Here is a 13,605-nt window from a genome sequence, read left to right as displayed (position 1 = left end):
CCCCTTGGCGCACCCCCTTGGGCCGGCCTCCTCTTCCCCCTCCTTTATATACGTGGGAAGGGGCACCCGAAAGACACACCAAGTCTTCTCTTAGCCGTGTGTGGTGCCCCCGCCATAGTTACACACCTCGGTCATATCATCGTAGTGCTTAGGCGAAGCCCTGTGCCGGTAACTTCATCATCACCGTCGCCACGCCGTCGTGCTGACATAACTCTCCCTCGTCTTCAATTGGATCAAGAGCTCGAGGGACGTCATCATGCTGAATGTGTGCTGAACACGGAGGTGCCGTACGTTCGGTGCTAGGATCGGTTGAATCGCAAAGACGTTCGACTACATCAACCGCGTTACAATATGCTTCCGCTTTTAGTCTACGAGGGTGCATGGACACACTCTCCCGTCTCGTTGCTATGCATCTCCTAGATAGATCTTGCGTGATTGTAGGTAAATTTTTTGAAATACTGTGTTCCCCAACAATACATGTGTCTGGACGCTTGCAAGAGAGGATTCCTTTTGGGTTGTAGGCCAGTGATCTTTGTTGATGGATGCCACATAAAAACAAGGTACAGAGGTCAACTACTTGCAGCTATTGGTGTAGATCCAAATAATTGCATCTTTCTAATAGCAATTGTTGTTGTTGAAGTGGAGGACACCCCTAACTGGGTGTGGTTCCTTGACACACTGAAAAGGGATCTTGGCATCATCAACACTGAACCCTGGACTATCATGTCAGACAAGCAAAAGGTAACACTTGTTAATGTTGATCTTCATCTTCTACTTGTTTCATGCACTTGTTACTGTTTTTCCCTATAGTTAAAGCCTTTCATTCATGCAATGTGCAGTTGAACAACTATTCCCTCAGTCAGAACACAGATTTTGTGTGAGGCACATGTGGCAGAACTTCCAGCAGCATTTCAAAGGGGATATTTTGAAGAACCAACTATGGAAGATAGCAAGGAGCAACACAGTTCAGTTATATGAGAAGGGGATGGAGGAAATGAAGCTACTTAATGGAGATGCTCACAAGTGGCTTCATGAGCAGGAACCCAACACTTGGGTGAAAGCCTTTCAAAGTGATTTTCCAAAATGTGATATACTACTGAACAACGTATGTGAAGTTTTTAACAGGTTATCTCACAATATTTTGATGCTTAGGTTATTTGCCACCAATCTTACCAAAATATTGTCATACTTAGGTTGTTCCAACACAAGTGACATCTGCATGTATATTTTGGAGGCTAGGGAGCTGCCAGTACTTACCATGGTTGACAGAATATATAGGCAGCTTATGACCAGACATTATAACAAGCAGATTGAATCAGACAAGTGGCCAGGTAATATATGCCCTAAAATCAGGAAACAAGTTGAGAAAGCATGTGAGTTTGCAAACACATGCTATCTGGATTGCTCAGGTGATGGTCTTTTCCTAGTAGGTGACAGAGGGGTAGATTACATAGTCGACTTGCATAAGAGAACATGAACTTGTAGAAGAATTCAGAAATCAGGGGTGCCATGTTCTCATGTGGTAGCCTGTTGTTGGAATGAAAGAATTGATCCTCTTGAACTAGTAGACCCTTGCTACTCCAAGCAAATGTGCAAGAAGGCATATGAAAGCATTATCTACCCTTGCAAAGATAGGAGAGAGTGGGAGGACATGTGTGGGTCTCCAATATTGCCACCATTGTACCAGAAGCATGTAGGAAGGCCTTCCACTCCAAGAAGACAAGCACCTAGAGAGGTTGACCATACACTAGTACGCGTCGGTGCTATACAAACGGTTTTTAACCCCCTTTCACGACGGCATTTGGAACCGTCGCCTAGTGAGTGAAGGCGATAGGGGGTCCTTCCCACACGACCCAGAAACCGTCGGGGATATGGCCCTCCTGGCACACACGCTCGGCAAATTGAGTTCGTCTGCGACCGGAGAGCGCTCAAATACGGAAATATGTACAGTAGAGCTGAAAAACAATTATATAGGCGAAATTGTTTCCGGTTGCAAGTACATACCACACAGTCAGTCCCCGCTAAACGTTTCCATTCGTATGTACATCCCATACAGTCGCTCCAAGGAAAACGTTTCCGTTCATAGGTACATCACACACAATATTTCCCGTTAAATCATTTGTGATAGCCTTGCCATTGCACATGATATTAACAATTTTATCGTTTGCGTTATTGAATGCATCACACACGGTCCGTAGAAGAAACTGTGTGGCAAAGGCTATCCATCACACACAGTTTTTATGTGGTAAACGTTTGCGCAAGGTGGCCTAATGCAAAAAAATTTCAAGAGAAAGTCGTGTGTGATTGTTCATTAATGCAACACTGTTTATTCCTAGAAACTGTGTGTGTTTCCTGAGGTCATCGCCTACGGTATTTTCTCAATAACCGTTTGCAATAGCAAAACCCAATTAGCAGGCCAATTCGCCATTAGTAGGCTATGCCCTATTATTAATAATCCGTTTATTAATCTAATTGACATTCATATTAAGCACATGATATATTTCATTTCCATATTAAGGAAGCAGAATTTCATAATTGAAATACATCACAGTACAACATGATATAGCTTCACCACTCAGCTACCCCATTACACAACTGCACCAGCACCAAGTTTCTCATGCAACATGTAGAACCTTTTGAAATTAGCATCATGGACGGTATATAGATAGATGCATCTCATCTGGAAAATTGCTAAAGCGGAAGATGAATATTGAGCCTTCGTTCATGTTGAAGGTCTTTGCAACTTTAGGCCAGTGCCTATGGATGATTGACCATCCGTCCTTCGTCCTCTTCAAGAACACTTCAATATTGAACTGTGGGTGTTGTATGAAAACCTTCCTCGCCTCCTGACCATAGAGGTGGTTTGAGAGGTAATCATCAGTGAACTGCTTTGGAAAGGCCTGAAAACAAGGATGTGCATAAATATCTTCTCTATATTGGAAATGGGGCAAAGGAATAAAAAAAGGCAAGGTATAATAGTTAGTACTATCATGTAGTGAACTGATGTCTTCTTCATTGTGCAGACAAAGATCTTGTTGTTTTTTGTCGCTAATTTCTTTATCCTAACAATCTTTCTGAGTTTCTTGATTTGATTGATATTCATGGACAACTCATTTCCCCATATGCAAAAAGGGTCAAACAGTGGGTCAAAACCTCTGACAGCTGGACCTACATGTGCAAGACCAAATTGTTAAAAACCTAAATATTAGAATGGTTCCTGCAATTGCACAATAATGTGCTATTAGACAACGGACCATGCACGTGCTAACCTCGATAGTAAACCTCAATGCTTCCCATTGTTTCCCTGCAACACATGTACGGTAGTTAGTCATCAGGTTAAGTAAGTGTTCGCATGCTATCAGTAAAATATGTTGATGAAAAATAAGCACATTGCAGATTCATCAGATTAATTCAAGCCACATGGAAAACCCATTTATCCAAATCAAGCATGATTAATAACTAGGAAATATAGCACTTGTATATGTTTGTCATGTATTAAGTGCATCCAAATTCGATTTATTCCTCACATGCACAACAATAAAAAATTCTACCCACGACAATGGACATCGCATTGCAGAATTGAACCAAGCAGTTAACTAAACACCACAACAAATGAACCAAACATTAACTGAGCACCACATTGCACAATATAACATACTCCTAATAGAAGATCAGACAGTTAACCAAACAGTTAAATACAACCAATTGTAGCAATTGTATTTGTTTCTCATGCATTTACTACAGCCAAATTCAATTTATTCCTCACATGGTATACAATAACAGAATGCATCCACAATTATTGAACATCTCATTGCAGAATTGAACCAATCAGTTAACTAAACACCACAACACAAATGAACCAAACATTAACTGAGTACCACATTGTACAATGTATAACCAAACCATGCATGCTTGACAACTTGGAAATATAGCAATTGTATTCGTTTCTCATGTATTTTGTAAAGATAAGTTCGATTTAATTTTCACATGGAAGACAATAAAAAATTGAAGCCTGAAGAATTGAACATCACATTTGCAGAATTGAACCAAACATTTAACTAAAGACGACAACTAATTAACAAAATAATTAATAAGTGAGCACCACACTGCATGACATATAGAGCATATACACTAGAGCAACAGATTGTATGGTAAAATTAGATAGCACAATTCACTATAATTTGTCAAGGAAACGCAGGAGCAACACACGCAACAGGTAAACTGAGCATGCTTAACCGGCGTAGCTAGCAAATGGCAAGGTGCTCCTCCAAGATCTGGGGGTCGGCACGAATGGCAGCCATCGCGACCTCATCCACGCATGCGGCCGCGATTTGCTTCTCCGCTGCCAAATGCTCCTTGAAATCTTGGCTATACTGCGTGCACCATGGCTTAGAGTGGCGCTTATTTGGTGGAAGGGTCGGTGATTTGGGTGGAAGGTGTCGCGCTCACGCCAGCGGTCGGGGCATGTGGGATGTGGAAGGACGAGGATGGGGGTCGGGTGTGGATTACCTGCCTGGATAGATGAGGCCGAGCAGCGTGAAGGAGGGTCGCCGGCGAGGAGGTGGTGCTGCAAGCAAGGAGTGAAGGTTTCAACTTGGAAAGGAAGGCAGAAACAGGGGAAATGTGGCTTTTGGTAAGGGGGAGGGGGCGGGGAGGTAGATATTTCCACGGAAGCCAAAAATTTGGAATCGCTTCAGCGAAAAAACTGGCGTGCAAAGTGTCATCAGACATGGTCCCTTATTCATAACTGTGTACGATATGTGAACATCACAAATGATTTAGATAGCTTAATCCGTGTGTGTTGAGTTTGAACGTCAAAAATTTTGGTTCAAATTTCCATGGTTACAGTGGTCATCCACATCATTGCATAATTTGGGTACCCAAAGGAGACTACAACACACCCACACTTCTTAATCGAGCAAGTTTAGCAATTAAACAGAGCTAGCTGACCTAAACATTACTCTAAAAAATTAAAGACCAGCGCTCTTAATTAAACAAAACAAAGAGTACTACTACGGCCGGTGCTCGTCGATCTCCACCGTCGCCTCCATGGCATCCATCACACCATACTGGGCAAGCATCTCGCCATCCGCGTCCACCATCTCTTTGGAAAAGGCCGCCACGACCTGGGCGTGGGCGGCCGTGATCTGGGCTTGGACGGGCTCCATCGTCGCAAGGTATGCGGCGGAGGAACGGGCGGCTGCTCGAACACTCTCGGCGATTGCCAGCTCTTCGGCCGTGGGTTCCCGACCGTTGTCGGAGAAGCTTCGTTCGATTTGTGCATTGACCGCCAAGAGGTGGGCGTGGGCAGCCTCGACATGGTCGTGGGCGGACTCCATCAGGGCTAAGGCCACCGCTACTGAACAGACAGCTGTTGTGCCGCTCTCACCAGTTGCTATCCCCGAGGTAGATGTTGCTGCCGCCACCTGAGAAGCAACAGCGGCCGATTGGGCTGCCTTGTCCGCCCGGTCGTAGATTGCGGCCGCGCTCATGCACCTTGTTAGCACACGGATGGCGACTACGACCGCGCTCTCGCCGGAGTGGGCCACCGAAGTTGCCCTCACGACGCGGGTCCACATGCCCATCTTTCACCGGCGACGATTGAACAGTGAAATGATATTTGGGGAGCGAGCTAGTGTGCTTGAGACGCCGGCTGTAGACTGTAGCCGACGCACCTTCTCGCGTAAGCCATAGGCGTACTATACACCGACTGTGCTCCAGGATATTTTGTGCTGCATCTCACACGGTTGGTGATAATAAACTATGTGCGATCTACTTGATTTTTCATCTTGATTTCAATTACATAATGGGGTCACAACGGCAATGGACGGTATTTGAATTGTTATACCTTTTATCTGTAGTGAACATGCAACTATATGTGTGTCGTAAAAGAATTGGAATTATTCAGGGTTCGTTTGAACATTTTATACATTAAATTGGTTTTCTAGCCATTGGTGCACAACTCAAAATTAAACTACATGCACATGCTCCGGTGCACCAACATGGGTTGTAAAATCATATATGTGTCCATGGGTTTATGCTTATGTCCCATGCAAGAAATGGGGATGAAATTCGAACACCATGGCACTATGGATGTCCGGCAAACATTGACATACTTTCTTTTGTAATTCTAGTAAATCCAAAATTCATCTGTAATTCATGAAACTTGGCATGCTATCATGGAGCGGTATCAACACGCCGTGGTAAATTTTTTGTCCCATTTGGGGCAGGTTTGGGTATATGCTTCTCACAAACTAGAGCTTCTCACAACAAGCCTGATGATTTCGGTAGGAACATTTCACCTTTCTGGACGAAACAATATCCATTGCCTCTTCTCGATTTCAATTTTTTTTCCTAGTGTCAACATAGAACAAAAGGAGTGTTGTGTTAATTTTTGGGATTTTTCGGGGTTCGTTTGGACATTTTTATGCATTAATTGAGTTTTCAATGCATTTATGTGCATAATTCAAAACTGAACTACATACACATGCTCTAATGCATATAAATTGGTTGAAAATTCAAATATGTGTTCTTGGTTGCATCGTTAGGTTCCATGCAAGAAATAGGAATGAATGTCAAGCACCCTGCCACCGTCACTCGGCCGCAAACATTTAGATACCTGGTTTTTAAAATCTAGTAAATCCAAAACTCGTCTGAAATTCATGAAAATTGGCATGCTATCATGGAGCGGCATGAACATGCCGTGGTGAATTTTTTGTCCCATTTGGGGCAGGTTTGGGTATATGCTTCTCACAAACCAGAGCTTCTCACAACAAGCATGATGGTTTCGGTAGGGAACGTCCCACCTTTGGGGACAAATGATATCCCTTTCCTCTTATTGCTTCCAAAAAATTTCTCATGTCAACATAGAACAACAGGAGTGTTGTGTCATTTTTTGTGATTTTTCGGGGTTAATTTGGACATTTTTATGCATTAACTGAGTTTTCAATGCATTTATGTGCATAATTCAAATTTGAACTACATGCACATGCTCCAGTCCATATAAATTGGTTGAAAAAACAAATATGTGTCCTTGGGTCCATTCTTAGGTCCCATGCAAGAAATGGGAATGAATTTCAAACACCAGGGCACCGTTGATTGCGGGCAAAACGTTGAGATACCTGGTTTTTAAATTCTAGTAAATCCAAAACTCGTCTGAAATTCATGAAACTTGGCATGCTATCATGGAGCAGCATCAACATGTCGTGGTAAATTTTTTGTCCCATTTGGGGCAGGTTTGGGTATATGATTCTCACAAACCAGAGCTTCTCACAACAAGCATGATGGTGTCGGTAGGGAACGTCCCACCTTTGGGGATGAAACGATATCCATTGCCTCTTATTGCTTTCAAAAATTTTCTCGTTTCAACATAGAACAACAAGAGTGTTGTGTCAATTTTTGTGATTTTTCGGGGTTCGTTTGGACATTTTTATGCATTAACTGAGTTTTCAATTCATTTATGTGCATAATTCAAATTTGAACTACATGCACACACTCCAGTGCATATAGATTGGTTTAAAAATCAAATATGTGTCCTTGGGTGCATGCTTAGTTCCCATGCAAGAAATAGGAATGATTTCAAACACCAGGGCACCGTTGATTGCGGGCAAAACGTAGAGATACCTGGTTTTTAAATTCTAGTAATTCCAAAACTCATCTGAAATTCATGAAACTTGGCATGCTATCATGGAGCGACATCAACATGTTGCGGTAAATTTTTTGTCCCATTTGGGGTAGGTTTGGGTATATGCTTCTAACAAACAAGAGCTTCTCACAGCAAGCATGCTGGTTTCGGTAGGGAACGTCCCACCTTTGGGGACGAAACGATATCCATTGCCTCTCATTGCTTTCAAAAAAATTCTCGTGTCAACATAGAACAACAAGATTGTTGTGTCAATTTTTGTGATTTTTGGGGGTTCGTTTGGACATTTTTATGCATTAACTGAGTTTTCAATGCATTTATGTGCATAGTTCAAATTTGAACTGCATGCACATGCTTCAGTGCATATAAATTGGTTGAAAAATCAAATATGTGTCCTTGGGTGCATGCTTAGGTCCCATGCAAGAAATGGGAATGAATTTCAAACACCAGGGCACCGTTGATTGCGGGCAAAACATTGAGATGCCTAGTTTTTAAATTCTAGTAAATCTAAAACTCGTGTGAAATTCATGAAACTTGGCATGCTATCATGGAGCGACATCAACATGTTGTGGTAAAATTTTTGTCCCATTTGGGCCAGGTTTGGGTATATGCTTCTCACAAACCAGAGCTTCTCACAACAAGCGTGATGGTTTCGGTAGGGAACGTCCCACCTTTGGGGACGAAACGATATCCATTGCCTCTTATTGCTTTCAAAAAAATTCTCGTGTCAACATAGAACAACAGGAGTGTTGTGTCAATTTTTGTGATTTTTCAGGGTTCGTTTGGACATTTTTATGCATTAACTGAGTTTTCAATGCATTTATGTGCATAATTCGAATTTGAACTACATGCACATGCTCTAGTGCATATAAATTGGTTGAAAAATCAAATTTGTGTCCTTGGGTGCATGCTTAGGTCCCATGCAAGAAATGGGAATAAATTTCAAACACCAGGGCATCGTTGGTTGCCAGCAAAACGTCGAGATACTTTATTTTAAAATTCTAGTAAATCCAAAACTTGTCTGAAATTCATGAAACCTGGCATGCTATCATGAAATGGCACCCGACATGCTGTGGTATTTTTCATGTCCATTTTGAGAGAAGGCGCACTCAAATAATATCAGCCAACAAAGGCATTTTGAAAAAATAGTTACCACTTTAATATCTCAAACGTTTGTATAATTCAAACTGTGTGCATTCTGTTAACCATTCACGTGACGCCACTGTCTTGGTTTTAATGGCTGTAGGAGGTGCCGTGCGGACAGCTGCTTGACCTTGATTGAACGGGAGACGTGCGAGCACAGTCCGGTGCACAGGCTGACCGAGAGGCGTGCAAGCTGTCCTCAAATGTGCAGGCTCACCGGGAAGCGTGTGAGCTGTACGCTGCACATGCTCACTAGGAGGCGAGCCCATTGACTTACATGGCCGCTCGCCTTCCTCTCCATGTGTGCGCCCCCCTCAGCATGGGACGCCACCGTCGAACACTACCTCTCAGCCCCGCATTGAAGACTTCAACAACGGCGTCCCGGAGGACGACAACGACAACGACGGCGTGACACGCCGCCTCCACCGCCGCTGGAGATAGTTTTTTTCTTGGGTTTAATAATGTATCTCGATCATATGAATATAAATTTGTAGTATGACTAAATGAAAGATATGGTTTGAGCGAACTTGCATTTTTCTCTCTTAATGGACAAACTTATCAAACAATTTTCTTTTGAAAAAACATCAATGGTTTTTAAATATAAAACACTCATCGCAAACGTTTTAGTTAGAACACCCATATGCAAACCGACAGCTTCCCCAGGAAGCCAAGGGAAAATGTGCTGAGCAGGATTTGTGCAACACTTGATCGCAAACGTTTTAGATAGAACACCCGTATGCAAAGTGAGAGCAGGATTTGTGCATCTCTTCAAAGCAAACGGTTCTTTTGGATGACCCGTGTGCAACCACTTACAAACAATTTGGTAAGATTTGCATTTGTCATATTGGGTATGTTGCCATTTGTCAAACTAGAAAGATTGACATTTATTGATCTAGTAACATTGCCATTTGTCAACCTTGTAACACTGTGATTTGTCAAAACATGAAGCTAAAAATCACTAGCAGTATCTAATTTTTGCAACTAAAATTCAGTAATTAAGCATAGATTTCATTCATAGATTAAGCAGTCGTTCTTAATTTATACAAAAAGTTCAACTCGACAGCTGAACCGACCAAACTTTTCCCCAATTATTGCCAACCACGTACTGAAATAGCTAGTTCAACTATATATACTAGCTAATTTTAAGTACGTTGTACAGTTCCACCACATCTATAGTCAGATAAACTGAACAAAATAGCCCCTAAATACTACTACTACGGAGGGGCTTTGTACTACTTCCGGCTGCCTCTCCTCTGCCGAGTGCGCTCAGTAAGAGGCAGAGGAGGAGGAGCCTATCAACGAGCAGGACAACTGCAATACGGTGCATGCCGCTGCTGCAGCTTTAGTGATGCTCACCTCGAACGCCCTCTGCCGCTCCAGACGACCGCTGTCGAAGCGGTGGTTCTCCTCGTAGATCTCCCGATTCCTCGCCTCTGAGGAAACGTGTGTCGCGGCCACGGTGGCGGTAAGGCTCTTTGCATGCTCGACGAGGCGCTCCTCCTCCTCCCGCAGGAACTCGGTGTAGCGTGCAAGGTCGCTGACGCACGTGCGAGCATCCACCTCCGCCTCCTGCCTTCGGGCGGTGGTGGCGGAGCGGTTGATGACCCCGGCGGTCGACGGTAGGGTGGCGGCCACGGCGACCGACAATGGGGTGGCGGCCACGACCACCACCTCCCGCCTTTGGGCCGCGGTGGCGGAGCGGGTGATGTGGCTGGCAGTGGGGTGGCAGCCACGACGGCCACCTCCCGCCTTCGGGCCGCAGCTGCGGAGCGGGAGATGGCCCTGGCTTTCGACGGTGGTGTGGCAGCAACGGCGACTGGCAACAGCTGCCGACGGGCAGCGATGGCGGAGCGTGTGGTGGGTGTTCCGCGCACACCCAATAGGGACGCCACGCGCACTACACTACACCGGGGACTGCGCTGCCGATGCGGTGTAGCCTCCCAGCTGGAGCTGTCCTCTGATGATGGCGGAGTGGCTGAGCGACGACGACGGACCGGTGCCATTGGTGATTGTGGGAGAAGCAGACGAGATAAGCTACAATGAGGGAGGGGAAAATGCGACGCAGGACTCGCCGTCCGTGAGGGTTTATATAGCAGGCCGGTAAGCATTGGGATTTTGGGGGATTTCACCGAGTCGGGTGGGAAGCTTGCGCGGGAACCTGCGAGGTTGCGCGGGAATGGGCTCACCGACGATTCATTGGCGCCATCGTTTGGCCAAAAGAATGCCCCCGCGTGCTGCGCAAGCTTGCGTTATATGCCGTCTGCGGCAGCGGGGTGACAAGATGTGCAAGAGGAGGACGAAAGGCCACGAGTACACATGCGGTTAATAAAAAAACGTTTGCAATTTAATTACCTACTATACCCCGTCCTGGTTTATAAGTATGATTTAACTAATAAAATACGAATGCATGTCGCCAAAGATTATATAGTTGGATTCGTATTTGAACATAGTTTCCAATTATATAATTTTTATAACATGCGTTAACATTTTGTTGTTTAAATTTGAGGGCAAAGTATGGCACAAAATATAAAGGGGACTATAGACTAGATGGAGGTAGTAGCACACGGCCGCTCTCTACGCGGCGACACAACTATCGGCCGGCTTGTAGGCGACCATTTCATGCGTGTTCAACTGCTCTATGCATGTGGTTGCTTGCGGTTCAGGCAGCCGCGGCGCGCTCTGCTCGTGTCATGCCGCACGTGCTCTGCTCTCGCGTCCCTCCGGGTGCTCTGCCCTCGTCCCTCCACGCGCGCTGCCAGTGTTTGGGGCCGGTGCTGATCACGCACGTTCGTGTGCATGCGGTTGCGTCGGGCGTGGCGTGATGATGCAGTTACCCACTACAAAAACTGCCATGTGGACGCGCCGAGAATCCACGCCGCCCGGCCCCCTTTTATTCATGTGTCCATTTACCTTCATCTCTCGTCTCACATGACACAATAAGCACACCCACAAGGACACATACAGAGATGACATCCAGCAGTTCCAATGGCCGTGGCTCCAATGGCGCTCCCAGCGGCCGACGACGACAACGACGGGCAGTTCACCACGCAACACGTCATGGACACCCACATGAGGGGGAAGGCTCTCTAGGTGCTGTACACGAATGATCCGATCTCGATGGAGAGCTCCATCAAACTATGGAGCCGTTCCTTGCCGAGGACAAGTACCAAGTGGTCGGCTTCGACCTCGAGTACACCATGGGTCGTGTCGGGCACGATCAGAAGGTTGTCGTTGCCCAATTGTGCGTGCGACATGACGTGCTCGTCTACCACTACCACCTAGCCACAAGGCCTTGCGAGCGTTTCTCCGGGTTTATCAACAGCTCCGACTATAGTTTCGTTACGGTGGACACCACCAATGATCTAAAAGCGCTCAAGGTTTCGGGCTTGAAATGCCCGAATCTTGTCAACATCCAGCGCCACTATAAGGGCTGGGGCAACGACAAAAACAAACTGAACTCCCTGGTTGACCTCTCCTCGGCCAGCATCGACCCCTACTACATGAAGATGAAGAATGAGAGCAATAAGCACAAGAACGCCTGGCACAGTGTGTGTCATGAGATACTGGATGAACAACATGTCAAGTACGCGGTCATGAAAGCGTACACAAGCTACGAGATGTACAGGCAGATCGTTGACATGAGGAACTGTCTTCTTCCTGCCCAAGACGAGGGATCGAGCCACAAAGTAGTGACGGGAGCGTCACAAGAAGTAGATGACTAGACAATCGTTTCTCCTACTTTAGAATGCATGCAACTGTTTATTGAGGTGTGTGCGAATGATCTGTATAGTCACTTATGTAATTGGATGTTTATTTCAGTTATATATACATGTTATTCTTCTATAGACAGAGCAAATCACACGGCTTATTAGCAGCAATCATCTGTGTTATTACTGGTCTTCGCACACATTTCTAATTACGAATCTGTTTGCCGCGTATCACACACTTCTTGTTCAGTTGAACCGTTTTCATTTAGTTGCCTAATCACACACAGTTCATCCTAGTGAAATGTATGTTGTATATCGCACACACCTTCATCTGGCTGCCCATTTATTTTGTTTCTCCTCATCGCAAACAGTTAATTGAACTGAACCGTATGCCCTGCATCGTACACGCAACTAAAATCTGAACCGTGTTTGATGCATCTATTATCGCAAATGTTTTGCACCTTTTTTGACGGTTTTTTACACCATCGTTTGCGATTATGGCATCGCACACAGTTTCGTCGAAGGGTCTCTGATCGTAGTGTCGCGTTTGGACCATCATGTAGTAGTGATAGAAAGGGAGGGAAAAATCACAAGGCATGGTGTAATCATGCACTGTTCATATTGTGGTGAGCCAGATCACAACAAGTCTGGATGCAAATACTTGAAGGCTGGACTTCCACCACCAAGTGCAAATAGTAGAGGCAATGTGGCAGCTCCAGATGAAGGCAATGGTGCACCCAGTGTACCACCCACATCTCCAGATGCATCACATCAAGATGATCCAGTCTTAAATCAGGTAATAAAGAGTTGCAGCTCCTCAAAACCAAATGCATTATCTTCATGATTGTAATACAACTAACACAAAGTGTTTTTGTCTAATTGCAGGGACAAGAGGAGCCAAGTGTTGTGTTAGAAGATCTTATGGTGGATAACATGATTGCCCAGGTATAAATTACTGCAGAATCAGTTGCTTTTATTTCCTTCCTATTTTTATAGTATCATATATTTGAGAGAGGCCATTACCTTATCATATATTCTGCAGATGCCAACACCAAAGGGTTGTTCAAGAGAAGCCATTACCTTATTCTGGGTTTCTCACTGCTGCACAAGTGA

General features: G+C 44.8%; 1 pseudogene; it reads left to right on the top strand.

Moving 5' to 3' along the window:
• The window catches only part of LOC147991451 (uncharacterized), a 51,552-nt pseudogene extending 37,947 nt beyond the window's left edge, over positions 1 to 13,605 (top strand).

This window comes from Triticum urartu, chromosome 1A (genome assembly GCF_056163025.1).
Source record: "Triticum urartu cultivar PI428250 chromosome 1A, HENAU_Tu73, whole genome shotgun sequence".
Taxonomy (NCBI): domain Eukaryota; kingdom Viridiplantae; phylum Streptophyta; class Magnoliopsida; order Poales; family Poaceae; genus Triticum; species Triticum urartu.
This window is presented reverse-complemented; position numbering and strand designations above follow the sequence as displayed.